Source organism: Panthera leo, chromosome B3, assembly GCF_018350215.1.
Source record: "Panthera leo isolate Ple1 chromosome B3, P.leo_Ple1_pat1.1, whole genome shotgun sequence".
Classification (NCBI taxonomy): Eukaryota; Metazoa; Chordata; class Mammalia; order Carnivora; family Felidae; genus Panthera; species Panthera leo.
In genome coordinates, this window is record NC_056684.1 from 43,798,394 (window position 1) to 43,813,900 (window position 15,507).

General features: G+C 44.8%; 1 protein-coding gene across 1 annotated transcript in view; it reads left to right on the forward strand.

The window, feature by feature from the left end:
- Window positions 1-15,507, forward strand: part of RORA (RAR related orphan receptor A) — a 711,987-nt gene that overhangs the window by 297,938 nt on the left and 398,542 nt on the right. The window lies entirely within an intron of this gene.

Sequence of the window (15,507 nt, forward strand, 5' to 3'; positions counted from 1 at the left end):
CCGAGTTTCCTCACTCCATAGTCAACACGCTGGTAATTCCCACCCGTGCCCTGGATCAACAGTTGTGCAGACTAGCCTCGCAGAACTCGGTCCTCACACCCTTTGCTAAAGCTCATGTGTGTCTTTCGGCCCCCTCCCTGTCACCGGGGCACCCCAGACCTGCCCAGAAACAGGACGAACCTGCACAATGGCATCCTGTGCTGCCAGAAGAAGAAATTAAAAAAATATATGTATTCCTGGTGTCTCCAAGCTTCCTGCTTTTTCTGTGAATGAGGAATCAAAAGATAAAGTCCCTTACCTTAATAACCTTTCTTACAAGGCCACAGCCCATCATGTCATTAATGGGTAATTCCAAGGTAGCCAGTTGTTGGTAAACACACACCTCCAAAGTGCCTAGTTTCTACCTGGCAATTCCAATCATAATTACCATGAAATTACATAACTGCCAATTACCCTGCCATGTGAGTGGTGTAAATAAGTACGTTCCTGCTCTGTGATTATAAATTTGAATGACATGGCTCGTTAATTAGTAGCCACTGGAAATTTACCGATGGGCTACCAAACCAATAACTTTCTCCTCAAGAGGGAAGGGGGTGGTTGGGGTTTGATGTAATCAAGGCCTTAGTGGAGGCATTGGTATCGCCCGTTCTTTCTCTTTTCCTGGTCCCTGCTATTTGAATGTGGAAAGTGAGGGGGTGCTCCCTGGAACGAAAACATAACTTGGAGACCAAAGGTGATGAATCCCAAGTTAGCCACTGGCTCGCTGTATGACTGGGAGACAGCACTTAATCCCCGAGTCTCAATTTCCTCTGTAAAATGAGCGATGCCAGTGCTGATGACGATGAGTTCTTCCTGGGGTTGGCAGGAGGATTAGATGGGGTGTGCACATGGAAGGCGCAGTAAACTCCCAGCCCTCTCCAGGGTTAGCTGTTGTCGTTGACCAAGGATGGGAGGGAAGCCCTGCTTCCCAGGCGATTCGGCTTCTGTACTCTGAGGGCTGGGTCTGATTCACTTGGTTGTGAAACACCGTCACGGCACAGACACTGTCACGCTTTGTCAGTTGAGGGTGGCAGATTGAACTCGGCTGTGAACTTTTGCCATTTTCTAAAGCGAGATTAGAACTCCCATTTCCATCAGGAAATAAGGGGTGATGCTTCAGATGCATGAGAGGAAAGGATTACACCCAAAGAAATTTAACTCCCAAGAGATTATGTTCTCAGCCCTTGCCTTTAGCGGGGAAATAATCAGCCGAGAGTAAATAGTCTAGTAACAGCTCCAGTTGTGCAACAGGAGGGCTCTGACCGGGCAGCCAGAGCTGCCCCACAGCCAACTTTTCTGACTTTCTCCCAGATAGCTCTCCTTGTGGGTGCCTCACTCAGGCAGGAAAACCCCGGGAGGGAGAAAGTGGGACAGCACCCAGCGATTTCCAAGGAGTGTCTACAAGAGGCTCGGAGGACTTTCAGATAGAATTAGACCAAGAAAGGCCACTTTCCTTAAGACGGAAAACTAATGCCGCTGCTCATCTTGCTTTTTGATGTGCATAAGGGCTGCACCTTGACAAATAGAAAGCTACTCTTGGGGATGATAGATTTATATTCCAAAGTACTGCTAAACTTGTAACCATAGTAACAAACAAAGCTATTACATAAAATGGCTTCACCATGTGAAAGCAATAATTATATTAACCAGATGGGAGGGAAAAAGAGAAGGAGGTCTGATCACTGTGGAAGGTACCAGCAAATTGGATTGAAAATGCATGACATTTTCCTAAATTACCCCTATTTGGGGGCGGGGGCAGGAGCCCAAGGATGAGGAGCAGAGGCCGAGTTGGGACCAGCTCCCACCAGGTGGCAGTGTGCAGAAGTTGTAGAAACAGCACTTCTGCTGATGGCTTTCAGCTAGCTTCAGATGAACTTGCTTCAAGGCTTGATTTTAAAGCACCACCCCCCTGCCCATCACCAAGTCAGTGGGGAATTTCCCTGTCAACACTAACAATGTGGAAACGGCCCAAATTAGACTTTATTAAAGAGGATGTTGGTTGAGAATATTCTAGTCGCGAGAAGCAGAGTGTGCTAAGTGAAACGTGAAATGTGAGTGTAGTCTGATTAGGCCCAGAGCGTGTGATACAGACCAGGACCCCCGGTGCGGTTAACTCCTGAGCTTCTCCCCCGATTGTTCCCTCTAGACACGCGGTTCTCAAACATAGGTGTGCGTTAGAATCATCCGGAAGACTTTAAAAATCCCTGGCACCTGGCTGCCATCCTCACCATTTCTGATTTAATTGTATGTGGCTTATATAGCCTGGGCATTGGGATTTTTGAACAAAATACCTTCCAGGTGATTCCAGTGATTTCTGGGGTGGGGTGGGAGGAAGCCGTTTACAAAGAGGGAGCTGAGGTGAACTGTTCAGAGTTGGCATCTTTGGGGGCAAAAGGAGTTGGGGACTGACTTTCTCATTAACTGCTCTCTCTTTTAACCTGGTGGGTGGTTCTCTGTTTAATTATTCTAACTAGAAAATATCAGCTGACCAGTGCAGAAAGTGCCTTCCTAATGTTTCAGGCTATCTGTGCATTTGTTGTAGAATGTCAAGGACCCTTCCCTCGTTTCTCTTGATCTGTATATCTCAGTGGTGATGCCTCCTGTCAAATCCCTGGCCAGTAAGATCTGTTCCTTTCCAAGGCCAGGGGGATTGCACAACACAGATGCATCTGAGGGAATCTGAATATCTAGCTAGATCTTGTGTAATTTGACCCAATCAAAGACACATGCAGGGACGGCCCTGGGAAAAATGTAGGCAAAACTGCCTTTCCTTCCCTCACCCCTCTCTCCTGGGCACCCCCCCTCCCCAGGGCCCCACCCAGTGGATTTTAAACCTCTCTCCTTCCACTCAGTTTTAAGTGAAGTGTTGGTGAATGAAATAATGGATTAATCAAAGAAACTCCCCCTCCCTTCCTGTAGGGAGCCTTCACGTGACAGACAAGACCCTAAGAGCTTTATCTCTGCCACTTATCTCAGCACATTTGTGTGGTAGGCCTTATTATGTTAATTTTCAATTTTTAGAAAAGGAAACAGGCTTGAGGAGGGTAAAGGTCTTGGGTTTGGCCTCCTAGCTAGTGAGTGGCAGAATGGGATTTGAACCCACATCCTTGAGAGCTGGAACTCTTAATCCTACCTTACACTGCTTCCTTTTTAGCTTCTTAGAACTGAAGTTTCCTGCCTTGGCTCTCTAATACAGAAACCACTAGTGGCTGTTAACATTTAAATCTAAATTAACTAAAATCACGTAAGATTAAAAATTCAATTACTCCTCAGTCACACTAACCACATTTCAAGTACTTAGTAGCCTTTTATGGTTAGTCACTACTGTATTGGGCAATGTAGAAAATAGAGCATTTACATCATCATAGAAAGTTCTGTCGTACTTAGAAATAATCTGTCAAGTCTTTTCAACTTACAGATGAGGAAATAAGGACCAGGGAGGAAAAGTGATTTGCTCAAGAACCAGCCCTCTGTGGCTGTACGTTACCCAGAGGATAAAGTACAGGCTAGAACCTGGGCTTCCTGATGCTCATCTCCTGCAACCTTTACACAAGACCATACCTGCCACTCAAAACCGTTCTCGAATGTTGAACAAAGGAAGACTGGGGCACAAACCTGGGAGACTGTGCATCAGCTGGGCTAGACAGCTAAGGTAGACAGAGGGAGGAGACTTTAAATGCTGCTAATCAAAGCTCCAGAAGGCCTTCTCTAAGCCCCTGGGATTATTGCTGCTAAGGTTGAATTGCAAGGGTCTTCAGAGAAGCGCATGCTCTATCAGTGAAATCAGTGCTGCCTGGGTACTTCCTCCGGGGCCAACAGTTTGTAGGTATGTGCCCTCCCTTGGGTGGTATCCAGGCTGTAGTCAGACTGCTTATTGGTAAAGAAGTGACAATGCTTGTGATCTGGAATGCAGCTTAGGGAACACTTATTGGTGGTGCTTCTGGGCCACACTAAGGAGAGCAGGCTGCAGAAATGAGTAAAGACTAATCTCTCACCTGTGGGACTCCAAAACCAGAGGAATAATAGGGGCCAGTGATGTGGACTGGAGAGAGTTCGGTCTCCAGGCTTAGATCTGTATTCAGTTTCTGGCATGGCCACTTGCTAGCTGGGTGCCCTTGGTTATCATACACAGTCTTTCTGATCCTCTCCTCCTTAATTGTAAAGTCACATTTGTCATGGCCAATTCCCTTGTCAGAACTGAAATGAGAGATTGAAGTACTTGACCTGGTACCTGGCTCAGAGCAGGTACCAAAGAAACCTTAGTTCCCTTCTCTCTCCACTATTGCTGCTTCTTCGTGGATGGCCCACCAGCCCCCAGAGTCCCCTGACATTTCTGGGGTCAGCCAGAAGGTGGATTATCACTTTAGGATGCCTGAGATGTTGAGTCTTTACTTATTTTTTTAAATGATGGAATCCCCAGGCCTGGGTTCCCATGGATTTACCTTATTTTCTACTTGTTAATCACGTTCATGGATGGCTTCCTGGACAAGTGAGATGTTCCATGGAAAATTCATTTCAGGAAATTTGTGTTTTAGAGCACAGGAGTACAAAATAACATATTTTCTGGTGAAAGAAGCCAGCCAGACCCTGAAATATTCATTCACGTCACAAGTATTTACTAAGTGCTTACTGTGTTCTGAGTACCGTGTTAAGCGTTGGGGATACAACAGTGGACACGCTCGACAAAATTGTGCAGGCTTTTTCATAAACCACAAGTTGAAAGCACACATTTGCGTTCCTTGTTGTGGATCCAGTTCTGAGGGTAGATGTTTGTGAGAAGGAGGGGTTGCTTAGCCTCAGAAAGCATGGCTCTGGAGTTACATACGAATTTCTTCTTTTTTACTGGGAGCTGCCTTCCCCCAGCCTTCTCCATGGGCACATACTTGGGAAAGCCCCTTCCCCATAGCCTCCAGCCCTTTCTCTTGGAATCCAACATTGCAGTTTACATTTGGTGCTTCTTGAGCCCAAAACAATTTCTTAATTCAACAGATTGTCACAAATCACTCCCTGGCCATGTAGAGTCTGGCAAATTAGCACAGCTGCCTGCAGAAGAAGATATTTGTTCTGCGCATGAGCCCCTCTTTACCTTCATGGTCCTTTCCTCGTTGATTGAGCACAGATCATCTCTTGGGCGTCCTCTCTGTGCTAGATGGGGTTTTAGACGTCAGGGTTACAAAGAAGAATGCAATACAGTCCCCTTCCTACAAGACTTGCAGTGTGGAAGGGATACAGACATAAAACAGAAAGACCTGGTCCTCCAGACTAAGTTCCATAGGACGGAATGCCACAGAACAAAGGAGTAGTCAGTTTGTTTGGGTTTGGAGAGCTCTGACATGGAAGGGCAGACAAAAGGAGGAAAGGGGGTTCTCAAAAGAGAGAACAGCATGTGTAAAGGCGTATACATAATTTCTTCAGACTCTTTAATAGACTCTAACTTCACAATTGTTACTTTGACCCTAAACAGTAAATCCATAGTGTTTAAGTGTGTTCTACACTCAACCAAATATTTGTTCATACCCTTCTTTACCCGTGTCTGCTACTAACAAATGCCAGCAATGCACAGCAGAGTCTTTGTTCTAACGTTTGCTTTAAATAAAATAGGGCTGCCTTTCTGTCTTCCACTTGACTCACAGTGAAACAGAAAGCCCTAGAATGAGGTAAGTCGTTTGGTGCACTGAGATAAGGGACAGAGTAGCCTGTCACATGGCAGTCAGTGGGTGTGGGAGGGGTGTTGTGCTGACAGTCGCTAAGAAGTGCAAAAACATTAAGGGGGCTTGGCCAACCCAAATGGAATGCCAAGTTGTTAGCCAATTTCCTTCATGCTGTCCGTGGAGAGGTGGGTGTAGGAGGCTGATCATAGCCTGGTTTCCTGGTTCTGGAAACTGGAGGTGTGGCCAGGAGCCCTCTGTAACTTTCCAAGTAGTGGTCATGAAGGCTATGGAAGTGACCATGGACCTTGCTGTCAACACTGGAGTCTGAGTACTGGGTGGCTGGGCTCTTAACTCACCCCCACATCCCAGCATGCAGCCACTTAGAAGCCAGGAAAAGGAGGCAGATCTTCCAAAGCCTGGCTGCCCTTATGCAGTATTGTAGTGGAACCTAATCCAAGCAGGTATTGATAAGAAGAAATCCTATAAAGTGCTGTTATGAGCAAACATTACCTTTTCAGAGTATTATTTCTTCAAATATAACTTCTAAAACTAAATTGTATGATGGTTATACTATGATATGAATTTACTAAAAATCATTAAATTGTGTACTTAAAATGAGTGGATTTTAGGCGTGTAAATTTTATCTTAATAAAGCTGCTTTCAAACTTTTTAAAATCAGATTCATTAAAGGGTCCTCAGAGCACTTCTCTAGAGCGTAGAACACTTAACAGGCATTTCCTTAAGCAAAAGAGTACAGTCACAGGACTGTGGTCAGGGCTCCTGGATACCTCTTCTACCCCTTTCCCACCTCTGTGGCCTTCCCAGCATTGGTTTCCTGAGACCCTCCTCTCTTTTTCCCCCAAAGAATTGCTTAGTATTTTACCTATTCGCTAGTGAATGAATCCATTGCCCTGAATTGATTCTTTAATATTTTGGCCCTTGCAACTTGTCTCTCATTGTCGAATGATTATTTTTAAATCCCCACTCAGGGGATTTCAAACCTTAGAGGAAGGGCTAGAATAGAATTGAAGAAGGGATGCCTTCCCCTGAGAATCTGGAAATCACAACAGGAAGGCAGCCATCGGCATTTTGTCTACAAATGAAATCAGTCAACCAAGTCTGACCACAGATTGAGTTGGTCCGATGTTCTTGGACCTGGCCACGTAAATGGCTTTGGGAGCAGAAGGTATGCTACAAGGCTGGCCCGGCCATTCCATATTTTTGTCCATCGGTGAGTAGGACACAGCCAGGTGCTTCCACAGCCCCCTGTGGTCATAAAGACAGCCTGAGACTTAGAGATGATTTATGTCCATGGAGAAGAGCATGGCCTCCTAACATTGACGTGATGGGCAGGGTAGGAATAAATTTAGTCACTTATTATAGGGTCACTCTTGTCAACCTTGTAAAGCACCTTGCATTCACCAAGAAGAAAGCACTGTGATTCCATGGAGAATTGGTTGTGGAAAGCCATTCTAGGCTTGTCCCTTCTCTGTTGCTGTCTAGCTGTATGAATGTAGATGATCCACTTAACCAGCGCTCTGAACCTCCTTCCGCTCATCTCCAAAATGGGACTGTCATCCCCAGCCACACAGGGTTGGTTTGAGGCAGGTGATACTCCTCTGCTCACGGATACTACAGCTAGTAATTCAGATTGACTGAAGGAAGGGGTTTTTACAAGCTGAAGTACTCTACAAACGAGAGTATTATTATTCACTCGAACTTCCCAGTAAGTTTCAAGAAAAAGATAATGCAGATGGTTATTATCTGTCTACTCAATGGCATAGAAAGGCACACTGGTAGCTAAGTGATCTGCCTGCCCAGGATTAATATTTGCATCTCCTGATAGAAACATGTGGCTCTGTGGGAGGCAACATTTTCAAGTTCAGGGTTAGTTTCTACTGTGGTTCAGGAAATCTAGACAGGGAACGTCGACACTGACATTTCAGAACCCTTCCAATTAGTCTCAAGAGTTCAAATATCTCTCTGTTCAATACAACCCAGAGTGTAATCGTTTGTTGGTAATAACCTAGCCCTTGTTTAGCTTCATAGATCTGACTCTGAACCCGGACATCCCATGGATAAAAACACCACTTGCTTTTTATTGGCATGTTGGGTGGAATGGCTCCACACAGCTAGGAAACAATTTTATTTTTCCCCTTTGCAACTCAATTATAAGGCTGAAGGGCACATATAGATTTTTCTGCAGGAAGCAAAGGGCTTTCAGGCTTACTTTATTGGCAGATTTCTGCATCACCTCCACGGTGAAGGGTTAGATGCTTTTAAGGGACAGAAATGCCCAGACTGAAAAAAAAAAAAAAAAGGAAAAAATAATAATACATTCCAGATGGCCTTGTAAAAATGAAGGAGGTGTTCTAAATCTTAGCCTTTCACTCCTGCCCCACCAGAGGCCGTTCTCTTCCCAGAGGCTCCATGAATCAAACAAGAAACAAAACAAGGGCCCTGGGCGGTGGTAAGAACTCTGAATTCGAAGCCGGATGCCCAGGCTGGGGCTCTGTCCCCAACTCTGACACATGCAGAGTCGGGGCCCTGCTTAGCCTCTATTCCTCAGTTTCTTCATGTGTAAAGTGAAGGTTGTGGACAGATTGCTTTGTAAATTCCCCCTTTATTGATGTTCTGTGTCTCTGTTTCTTCAGATTTTCTTACAGGACACCTTTCTCCATTTATTGGTGCATGTTGCGATTAAATATTGTGGGAAGGCTCAATGTGAGAGATGGAAAGGCAGGAATAAACTGTGATCCTGGGTTTTCTGCTAACTTTGGCTTTTCCTCTTGGCCCACTTAGGTGTTAAGGAGCCTGTCTCTGAAACATCAACACCTTGCCTTGGCAAGATACTCTCTGCTCTTTTGTTCAAATCCCAGAAATTCCCTGATGGCTCAGAATAGCTCAACTGGGAGTCTCGTGCCCAAGGCTGGCAGATGTGTCCAGCGTAGCATCTGGAATAGAACCCAAAGCAGCTAGAATATTGGGAGCCCGTGTCCTTGCAGTGTGAATATTTGCAGTTGTTTTTCTAGTCCAGTAAAGTTGTCCAGGGCTCACGTGGCTTCTTGGGACACGTTTCAACTTGCACTGACACGAGTGGCATGAGCAGACCCATCCACCTCCCAGCACCCTGAAGTAACAGTGGCAAGGAGGTTCACCCGTTGAGGGCAACACAGTTTGGGCAGTATACTGGGCCGTACTCATGAAAGAATCCCTGAGTCTGAGGGGACATCCTTTCTCTCCAGCACTGGGTTGTTGGTCTACGGTAACCTGCGAGCTCTCCGTAAAAAAGAAAATCAAAGTAAAGGAAAATAATTCCCATCTTTAGTATACCAGGCAGCAAGCAGGGTGTAATCGCACCAGTGCTGTGGTACCTGGCACAATATTCAGTTGGCAAAAACCACACTGTCTTACATGCATAATAAGCTCAATATTCAGCCTGCGTTACTGAGGCCCTGGTGAGGAGAGGGTCGGAGGGGGAAACAAGATGGGAGAGAGAATAGAAATGAATATTGAATCCAAAGTATTATTGTTAGAATCTCTGGAGAAAATGGCTCCCGGACATACAGGATTTTCAATACAGTTTAAAAAAAGGAATGACTCTTCTGGTTTTTCCATTTATTGTAGCTTCCCAGAGCTTATTTTTAGTAGCACTAATAGTGCCTCCTACCCCTGTACTCATTTTCTACAGATTTAAAAATTTTGTATTATCCTGTCCCTCCAGAGGTGCCTTCTATTTCTACAACATTAGTACCATGGAAGGGGGGGGGTGTGGAAATAGGGCATTTCTGAGAGAAAAGCGTCTTGGATATTTGCATTCCAATTTGATTAGTATTTTTGCTTCTCCTGGTTCATTCTGAATCAAGGGAAAACATATTTAAATGGAAATAGATTGATGCCAAGGATCTCTGGACCCTAAAGGTCCCCCTAGCCCCTCTCACTGCCCCCCCCCCACACACACACAAACACAACATGGTTAGGTCAGGCACGGGTGTCCCCTCGGAGCTGGGCTGATAAAGGCCTTGACACAGGGGCCTCACCAAGATGGATCAACTATAAACTCAACCCTGCCCAGGCTGAGCTACGAGCAGGAGAAACCACATGAGCGTGTGGCCTGTGTGTTTGTTGGTGGAGGTGGGGAGTTCTGAGCAATCAGACCCCATGCACAGTCTCAGAGGCCAGAATGAGGGAGTCTATGAATGAGGAAGTCCAGAAACTGCCCTCGTAGAAGCACCCTCTGGGTCGATCATGCACCTGGGAACAAAAATATGACCGCAGAGTCTGCTGCTAAACAGTGACAATACTGGAGTTCTTTACAATTCTTTTTTTTTTTTTTTTTTTAATTTTAAGTAGGCTTCCACACCCAATGTGGGACTCAAACTCACTACCCCGAGATCAAGAGTTGCATGCCCTACTGACTGAGCCAGCCAGGTGCCCCACAGTACTTGAGTTCTGACTGGAGTTTCAGACCTCAGTGACTTTGCACACACCTCTTCATAAACTGGGCCGCTTTGCCAAATTACACATGGGAACTAGATGGAGTGTAGCATATGCTATCTTTACCTGTTGGCTCCTGGGGTGGCTGATGGTTCCTGAAAGAAAGCTATCTCTGGGCATTCTCAGCTCATCGCTGCTTTTATAAAGTGATGGCTGTGTGACAACATGATTATCTGGGTTCTAACAGGGACATTACAGGCCAAGTGTAAGAAAGTAATGCTCTGTTAGATTTCTACATACAGTCTCTTGTAGCTTAAAGAATTCACAACTAGCCTAAAAATGTTAGATCTGAAATGGACTTAAGAGATACTTTATCTCACTCATTGTTATGTAGTTGAGGTCCCTGAGTCCACAGAGGGGATGTCGCTGGCTGAACATCACCCAGCAGGTGTCTTGTACAGGTTCATGGACTATGTCTCTGGACCCTTCTATTGCTCCTTCCAGTGCTCCTTGAAGAAGACAGACGCCAAAAAAAAAAGGGGGGGTGGGAAGAAGACAGAGTGGCTGCTGTGACATTATGTGCATGTAGGGAGTCAGAGATGCCAGTAACACCTCCCTGTGACTGCCTCTTATAGCTTCTTCCCAACTCTTATGTGCTGGGCAGCCCTAAGCAAGTTGCTCTCCCTCTCTGTACCTTGTTTACCACTTGTGTAAAATGCAGATGAAGCTGATGCTGATCATTGATGTTACTTCCCTCTCAAAGTGCTAAGTGGTCCAGAATGAGCTTTAGAGTCAGACAAATGGGTTCAAATCCGGATGCTCCTTCATTCAGTGCTTGGAGCACTTGGGTCACTTACTCTCTCTGAGCCTCTGTTTCCTTAATTTTAAAATAGGGGTAATAATACCTAACTCACAAAGTTATTATAAAGACTAAATGATAAAATATATACGTAAAACTCTTCAGCCCACGTGCTCAATAAATGGCCACTGCTATTACTGTAATTGCCAACTATAATAATGAGGTAGAAAAATGTAGGTAAAAGTCCTAACACAAATCCTAATGTGTGATAAAAATATTAGTTATTATTAACTAAAACGGCCATAGTATTCATCCCAACCTGTTGTTAAGATTCCTACCTATCTAGCAGCTGGATCAGCCCAGAACTGGGTACTAGATTTGTTTGCTAAGTCAGCTTAAATCACTCGTTTGCCTCTGATACAGTCTGGCTATTTCTGACGTGGCCAAAGAGACTGCAGAGGGCATTAAGCTCCAGAAGAGGAACTACAAACAAGATTTCAGAGAGGGAGAGATTTCCTATAATTGCTAGGACCACCTCCCCGCCAGTTTGATTTCCCGTGCAGACGAGTGTGTTGAAAAGATTGATGTGGGTGTGACCTTCAGACCCTGTTTGGAAATTATAAATACAAATGGTGCTTTAATGGTACATGTGGCAGTTGGGGGGTTGTGTTAATTACATTTGAATAGAGACATGGTGATAACTCACTAGCTCTGCCCCTGGTAGTTAATTTTGTTACATCCAGGGGAAAATTCTGTTGGGGTCTATGAGTAGCTGTGGTGCAATTAGACGGCAAGAGGGTTTTTGTCGGTACGGTTGCTATTGATTAGTATTTACTTTAAAAAGAGTAAAAGCTATTCCCTCGTGCTCAAGCTACCTAATCTGTCAGGGACGCGGCTACATGTTTTGGAGATGCATAGCAGGCTTTTTCATATATTCTGACCCCCCCCCCCAAAGAGAGTCCAGTATAAAAATCTCCCCAACTGGTTTTAATGATGCTCAAATAAAAGGCATATACCACAGCCAAGATCTCATTAAAAGAGGGAAGTCTTTTTGTAGATTTGCTTATTTATTTATGAAACGCCTCTGAAATATTTATAAATGCTTCCCTGATATTTGTCTGAAAATACATTTTAGGGCTTCTTTGGTGGAAGGCAGGGGAGGGGGAGACTGGAGGAGAGGATGCCGGTGGAAGAAAAAGAGGTGAACTTGGCACAGTTTCTTCCCCTTGCAGTGAAGTGGGCTGTGCCAGGGTATTATCCGCATGTGTCACTAGGGGGTGCCCCAGGAACCGGGCAGACTCTAACCTGCTCCGCCGTACAGGTGACCCGACTTGCTTGCATCCCTTAAACAGAAGCAATGGCAATCACTAGTGCTCTGTTTAATTTTCCTGACAGAACCAGGGCAGATTCAGACACTCTTGAGGCCCTTATCACTTCCTTCACTTTTAGAGCTATTTATTAATTGAAATAATAGTTATGCTACCGCTTGCCTCAGACCTACTTTCATCTGTTTAGCAACTGCTTTCTACGAAACACAAAAGGGCTGAGCAATGACACTGGTGTCTTAATTAACCATTGAATACCTTATAGAGCATTTGTCACTTACAAGAAAGCATAGTGGTCCCTGTTTTTAAACAAAACAAAACCCCAAAAACCAGATACACAGAAAAAAAAAAAAAGTCGATCTAACGAGCTGTCTTGGATGTGTCTTTCGAATTCTGTTTTTTCATCATGGTGCTTTGCACTCACATACCTATGCAAAGTAAGGAATCTCAGGCTTATCTGGAGCAAACCAGTGAATTTACTCTTCTCCTCAACTTTCAGAGAATCTGGTTGCACAGTGGCTCAGAGAAGTGGCCCAAGATCAGAGAGGATAACACAGCTAAGACTGCTTATTAGTTAAAAGAAGAGTAGGGGCTGATTTAAGCTTACGTAACCAAAATGTTTCCAAGCCTTTCCAGCCCGTGGGTATAAGTAAGTCTCATTGATATTAAGACCAGAGCCTCGACCCTTACCTATTAATGTAGGTAACACAGCCCCTTATAAAGCTCATTCCAAACTCAGTGTCACTTTGAGTTACCAAGGTAGAGTTTTATATCTGGTTAGGAATTAGTCTGGGCTAACTCACCGCTGGATTCTGCTTGCTATTCTGAGTTCCACTGGGGCCATCAATATTGGCCCCAAAGCATGCCACGCTTATATTATTATTATTATTATTATTATTATTATTATTAACTGTTAGTTATGGACTTCTGCCTCTTCTCATGATTGATTTCTGGCTCTAGCCACCAACCCTCTCATATCTTTCATTACCAGGACAGAGCAGTAGCCTATGTTGAAGTGAGGAAAAGTGTTTTCTGTCTCTGGACTCATTTAGGAAGGTTTCACCTTAGTAAAGTAGTTAGAACCTGAAGGTACTCCAGAATTTGATGAGGGAGGCTTTTCAGTTTATATGTACAGCCCTTTCTCCCTGAGGTGTATACAGCCCCTGGAAGATGAGGACTGGATGCGTTGAAACTCCAGCTAGCATAATGGAAGAGAACATCCAGCCTATCTGAACATCTTCCCCCCGGACTCTCAGCCTTGTGGCTCGGTCTGATTGGCCCTGCTGAATTCTCCCATGGTGATGCTTGATTTTCATCCCGAAGAAGGTTCTCAGCCCCCATGCAAATAAATATTTAAGGAAAAGACTCCTCTTACTCCACATACTATGTTTCTGAAGCTCTGTTCTCTCCCAGTGAGGACCTCCAAATCCTAAACATCAACCTAGTAAGAGAGAAGGCCTTCAGTAACAGCCGGGATAAATCTGGGGAAGGATAAATGTGGCAATGACATTATGGTTACCTTGTTTCAGCTCTCTTTCCATGGTTATGTGGTATTTGAAACATTACAAAGAACGGATGCCTTGTAAGGACTGTGCAACCCCTCAGGGCGAAACAAATGCTGCACCGAACATTGAGCTTAAGGTTCAGAATTAGTAGACACTCAATATAAATAATAGGGAAATCATAGCAGCCCAAGGATTGTTGTTATTGACCTTTCATTTTTCAAAGCAAACAAGATACTTTATATATCACTATATAAGAATGCAAAATGTATCCCTGCAGGCTTAACAAATCAATGGGACAGCAAAGCATTTTTAAAAAATAAAAAATAATTTTTTTTTAAATTTATCTATTTATTTTTGAGACAGAGAGAGCTGGGGGGAGGAGAGGGGAGAGAATCCCAATCAGGTTCTGCACTGTCAGTGCAGAGCCCGACAACAGGGCTCGAACCCATGAAACTGTGAAATCATGACCTGAGCCAAAATCAAGAGTTAGAAATTTAACCGATGGAGCCACCCAGGTGCCCCAACAGCAAAGCATTTCGTAACAGGAGTTTGCCATGGACATTTTAACATGTTAGAAGATACTCTACTCACTGCTGCCTCATTTAAAATCTCTGTTATTGGGGCGCCTGGGTGGCGCAGTCGGTTAAGCGTCCGACTTCAGCCAGGTCACGATCTCGCGGTCCGTGAGTTCGAGCCCCACGTCAGGCTCTGGGCTGATGGCTCGGAGCCTGGAGCCTGTTTCCGATTCTGTGTCTCCCTCTCTCTCTGCCCCTCCCCCGTTCATGCTCTGTCTCTCTCTGTCCCAAAAATAAATAAAAAACGTTGAAAAAAAATTTTAAATCTCTGTTATGTGAACTTTTCGACTGGCCTTGTATTTTGCATAATTCTAAATTTAGGGTCCCTGGGAAGGCAGTCCCCTTGTCATAACTACTGTATTGCTATTTATTTACTTCTGTGTGTCCTCATCTGTGAACATGTTGGGATAGCATGGTACCTTCTTAGTGGTGAGTCTCTGAATTTGCCACCTCCAGTTGCACAGCCCTTGGAGGAAAGAGTTGGTGGAATATAGTAGTTTGCCAAATGAACTTCAAGATGAAGCAGAGCTTTGAAAATCAGTACCAGATCATGTGCCTGGGGCCTAGAGAAACCAAGGAGGTCCGAGGCAAAGTGCGTGCACAGGACTCTGAGGCTGCTGACTCCCCCTGGGCAGAATGATTCCAGAAGGCGTTTATGTAAAGTTTCTTGCCAAATAGGCACATAGGGCCCATAAATGTGTCCAGCGGTAGAAACCGTGGACCCCGGTGATCTCTTTCGAGGGTGCCCTGGGGAAGACCGTGTTACTTGATGTCCTCTCAAGTTGCAGTGAGAAGAGACTGGAGCCAGTTTTGCTCACCCTTCCCCAGTGACATTGTCAGTAGAGTCTACACTGTCTTCTCCTGGGACCCTACTACTACTACTACTACTATAAATATCGGGCCCCTGGTGGCTGCCTGATGAATACCTGTTGAGTTGATTTTCCTGAGCTGAAAGTCTCAGCCAGCAAGGTCAGGATAGTCTCCCCACACCCAGAGGGACTTGCCAGAATCCATCCCCTGCATAAAATGCTTCACATTAGCCTAGTTTCTCTGCAAAGCCCTTTTTCCCCTCCAACTTTATTTATTTGCGTCTGAGAGAAATCCTCAATTAGGAGAACATAAACTTGAACATTTGCATATCTTCCTTGTAGCAAAAAAGTGTGTCCCTCAGTTCAG